Source organism: Mandrillus leucophaeus, unplaced genomic scaffold, assembly GCF_000951045.1.
Source record: "Mandrillus leucophaeus isolate KB7577 unplaced genomic scaffold, Mleu.le_1.0 Scaffold622, whole genome shotgun sequence".
NCBI classification, from domain to species: Eukaryota; Metazoa; Chordata; class Mammalia; order Primates; family Cercopithecidae; genus Mandrillus; species Mandrillus leucophaeus.
In genome coordinates this window covers 667771-673118 of record NW_012106720.1, presented here as the reverse complement: position 1 = coordinate 673118, position 5348 = coordinate 667771, and positions in this window count along the sequence as shown.

Here is a 5348-nt window from a genome sequence, read left to right as displayed (position 1 = left end):
GTAGAGACGGGGTTTCACCATGTTAGCCAGGATGGTCTTGATCTCCTGACCTCGTGATCCACCCGCCTCGGCCTCCCAAAGTGCTGGGATTACAGGGTTGAGCCACCGCGCCCGGCCGGTCTCTTTCACTGTTAAGGGGAAGGACATGATATGACCTACAAGCTTTCTGTTCACAGGGATCAATTCAGCTCGTTTCCAATCTCTTTTTTTTTTTTTTTTGGTGGTGGGGGAGGGGCAGCTAGGGTCTCACTCTGTTGCCCAGGCCAGAGTGCAGTGGCATAGTCTCGGCTCACTGCAACCTCCACCTCCCGGGTTCAAGCAATTCTCATGCTTCAGCCTCCTGAGTAGCTGGGATTACAGGCATGCACCCCCATGCCTGGCTAATTTTTGTATTTTTAGTAGAGACGAGGTCTCGTCATGCTGATCAGGCTGTTTTTTTTCCTTTTTTATTTTTGAGAGAGAGGCTTGTTCTATCTCCCCGGCTGGAGTGCAATGGCACGATCTTGGCTCACCGCAACCTCAGCCTCCTGGGTTCAAGCGATTCTCCCACCTCAGCCTTCCGAGTAGCTGGGATTACAAGCATGTGCTGCTACATCGGCTATATTTTGTGTGTTTTGTTTGGTAGTTGACCAGGCTGGTCTCGAACTCCTGACCTCAGGTGACCTGCCCGCCTCGGCCTCCCAAAGTGTTGGGATTACAGGCATGAGCCACCGGGCCCAGCCTGTTTTTTTGTTTTTTAAAGACAAGGTCTCGTGGCTGGGTGCGGTGGTTCACGCCTGTAATCCCAGCACTTAGGAGGCCGAGGCAGGCAGATCACCTGAGGTTGGGAGTTCGAGACCAGCCAGACCAACATGGAGAAACCCTGCCTCTACTAAAACTACAAAATGAGCCAGGCATGGTGGCACATGTCTGTAATCCCAGCTACTCAAGAGGATGAGGCAGGAGAATCGTTTGAACCTGGGAGTGGGGAGGTTGGGGTGAACCGAGAGCGAGTCATTGCACTCCAGCCTAGGCAACAAGAGCGAAACTCCATCTCAAAAAGAGAAAAAGACAAGGTCTCATAGTGTTGCCCAGGCTGGTCTCAAACTCCTGGGCTCAAGTGATCTTCCTGCCTCAGCCTCCCAAAGTGCTGGGATTACAGGTGTGAGCCACCTCGTCCAGCCTCAATTTCCTATTCTTTTCCCCTTCATATCAGCATTCCATTTCTTTCTACATTCATCTGGTGGGATTGTAATCATGTGTCTGTCCTGCTCTCCCCCGACCAAGTGGTAGGCATGTGACCCCTGGTATGCAAATGCTGAGCAAGTAATGACAAGATGTCTGCACTTTATTTGGCAGTAGCCTGACCTCCATCCCACTGTGAGGCATTTCTGGGTTCTAGCCTCTCCCTTTTGCTTAAGCCAGCCAGCATTTGTTGCTTGCAATCAATAACCCCTCACTAACAGCAGCCACACTGTATGGAGTATCAGGACACGAGTGCGGCCTGCCCCAAATGCCCAGCTTCAGCTCAATATATCAAATGAATGTTTCTGCCCCACACACCTGACTCAGGTAGCCCTTTGTTTTCCCAGAATCTTCCCTATATGTTAAGGCCTGCTCAGATACCATCTGGTTTGTAACCAACCCTTCCCACATTCACAGCTGAAGCCAACTGATGCCCAAGGTTTGCTTTAGGCAGCACTTCCACCAAAAACAGGAAACGTGTTTACTCACATCTCCCAAAAATCTCACTCACTGGGCCTCTGAACTCAACTCCAGCTCCTCAGATCTGAACTGATGCCTCTCCTTCCAATAAGGCTCTTTAGAATTGTTTTTGTTTTCTGAGGCAGAGTCCTCCTCTGTCCCCCAGATTGGAGTGCAATGATGCCATCTCAGCTCACTGCAATCCCCATCTGCCGGGTTCAGGGGATTCTCCTGCCTCAGCCTCCCAGAGTAGCTGGGATTACAGGCATGCGCCACCACGCTCAGCTAATTTTTTGTTAGTAGAGATGGGGTTTTGCCATTTTAGGCTGGTCTCGAAGTCCTGACCTCAGGTGATCCACATGCCTCGGCCTCCCAAAGAGCTGGGATTACAGGCGTGAGCCACCGCGCCCAGTCCCTTGACTGGTGTTCTAACACCAATGAAACAGTCTACCCTAGGCTGGGAAGGTGGCTCACACCTGTAATCCAAGCACTTTGGAGGCCAAGGTTGGCAGATCACCTGACATCAGGAGTTCATGATCAGCTTGGCCAACATGGCAAAACCCCACCTCTACTAAAAATACAAAAATTTAGCCTTGCGTGGTTGCGGGCACCTGTAATCCCAGCACTTTGTGAGGGCAAGGTGGGTGGATCACCTGAGGTCATGAGTTTGAGACCAGCCTGGCCACCATGGTGAAACCCCATCTCTACTGAAAATACAAAAATTAGCTGGGCACGTGGTGGTGGGCACCCGTAGTTCCAGCTACTCAGGAGGCTGGGGCAGAAGAATCACTTGAACTCGGGAAGCAGAGGTTGCAGTGGGCCAAGATAGTGCCATTGTACTCCAGCCTGGCGACAGAGCGAGACTCCGTTAAAAAAAATAAAAGGGGGGGGGCCAGGGCCAGGTGCGGTGGCTCACACCTATAATCTCAGCATTTTCAGAGGCTGAGGCGGGCGGATCACCTGAGGTTGGCAGTTTGAGACCAGCCTGACCAACATGGAGAAACCCCGTCTCTACTAAAAATACAAAAATTAGCCGGGCGTGGTGGCACATGCCTGTAATCCCAGGTACTCAGGAGGCTGAGGCAGGAGAATCGCCTGAACCCGGGAGGTGGAGGCTGCGCTGAGCTGAGATCACACCATTGCACTCCAGCCTGGATAACAAGAGCAAAACTCCATCTCAAAAAAAAAAAAGAATTACATTACATTCAATTAAAAAAAGAAAAAAAGGGATGTGTAGGGTGGGGGATCAGACTGGGGAGGAACATATATGTAGAAAAAAGTACTGGCAATGTTCTGATTCTTGGGAAGCGGAGGTTGCAGTGAGCCGAGATCCTGCCACTGTACTTCAGCATGGGCAACAGAACCAGACTCTGTCAAAAAAAAAAAAAAGGGCCACCCTAGTGATTTAGTTACTAGGCAATCCTGTCTCAGAGGTGAAAGGTACTGAGTTTTCAATCAACACATTAATATTTGCCTGAGGCCTGTTAGCTTACCACGAAAGAATCCACTTTTAGTAGTGTCAGTTAATAATGGGCAAAAACACCATCTTCCAGTGATTCATGATGGGTTTTTATAGGTTTACTCTAGAAAGTTGAGACTATTAAAATATGACGTTTTCCATGTAAAATATACAATATATAGGACAATGTATTCCTTCACACTGCTTCCATAACATAGTGTTCTAATGCTAATCTGAGGGTAGTTTTTAAAACTGCCTTCAGACTTTGGTTACCCCAGAACCATAATGGTGAATACTGGGTCAATTTCTACTCCCAGCACTGTATTGAGCAGTCTGGTCATAATGAAGAGTGCTCACTTGGCACAGCTCTAGAAGCTGGATAAGGCACCATACAGCTCAGATGGAACCCGAAAACGTAACAGTTAGGTGAGGTTCCCCCACCTTCTATTCTCAAAGAGCAATCCCTGCTAACACATAGTAGCAAACAGATGACTTGATATTATGGTTTGTCATACCAAGTGCTATTTCAAGAATTAAGGAACTCTAGAAGAGTCTCTTTATACCTCTATGGAATTCTCATTTTATCTTACTTTGTATTACGAGCAAAGTAATAAAATGGAAATCAATGCAATAAATGGCAATAAAACATCCAACAAGAAGCTCATTTTGTTTTTCGATGTGGTTTAGTATTTCATTATAAACAGTATGGTGGCACACATCTGTAATCTCAGCTACTCCGGAGGCCAAGGCAAGGACTGCTTGAGCCATGGAGTTCAAGACCAGCCTGGGCAACGTAGCAAGTCCCAGTCTCTTACTTAAAAAAAAAAAAAAAAAATACTGGGCACAGTGGCTCACGCCTGTAATCCCAGCACTTTGGAGGCCGAGGTGGGTGCATCACAAGGTCAGGAGTTCAAGACCACCCTGGTCAACATGAGGAAACCCCATCTCTACTAAAAATACAAAAATTAGCTGGGCACGATGGCGGGTGCCTGTAATCCCAGCTACTCGGGAGGCTGAGGCAGGAGAATTGGCTGAACCCGGGAGGTGGAGGTTGCAGTGAGCCGAGATCACGCCACTGCACTCCAGCCTGGGTGACAAAGCAAGGCTGTCTCAAAAAAAAAAAAAAAAAAGAACATTAATTTACTTAAATGTGTGTGAAAGTATATTGTAAGCTGTAAAACAAGCTATACAAAGCAAGGTACGCTTAATTTAATATTCTGAATTGGGGCAACTTATTAATCTTTTTCATTAATTTCAGAGAATCCTATCATGTCTGAGCTGTAAGGATCCTGGACCTTAGAGCTCTTTTTTCTAGATGAGAAAAATGAGGACGAGAGCTTAAGCAATATCCTGCCTCAAGTCACCCAGACTAAGTTTGTCCCAGATAAAAGAAAAATAATAATCAGAATACTGAAAACTGCAATAAGAGGTATCTTCTAAACATCCTAACTATGACCACTGAATGATTATCAGGAAAGCTTCAGCCCTTTTGATTATACCCATTTTCAAAAAGCCAGAGACCTTTAAAAATATTCCTTTATAAATAACTCATTCTATGTACTAGAAATATTTACTTACCTCAACTATTTACTTAGCAACAGGGTGCCACTCTGTAGCCCAAGCTGGAGTGCAGTGGTGCTAACTCGGCTCACTGCAACCTCCACCTCCTGGTTTCAAGCGATTCTCCTGCCTCAGCCTCCTGAGTAGTTGGAACTACAGGCATTCACCAACACATCCAGCTAATTTTTGTTATTTTTAGTACAGACAGGGTTTCACCATGTTGGCCAGGCTGGTCTCAACCTCCTGACCTCAGGTAATCTGCCCACCTTGACCTCCCAAAGTGCTGGGATTACAGGCGTAAGCCACTATGCCCAGCCTTACCTCAACAATTTAAATAATTGCTTTAGAATCCTCAAAAGCCGGTTGGCCATGGTGGCTCACGCCTGTAATCCCAACACTTTGGGAGGCCGAGGAGGGTGGCTCATCTGAGGTCAGAAGTTCAAGACCAGTCTGACTAACATAGAGAAACCCCATCTCTGCTAAAAATACAAAATTAGCTGGGTGTGGTGGCACATGCCTGTAATCCCAGCTACTCGGGAGTCTGAAGCAGGAGAATCGCTCGAACCCGGGAGGCAGAGGTTGTGGTGAGCTGAGATCGCGTCATTGCACTCCAGCCTGGGTAACAAAAGCAAAACTCCGTCTAAAA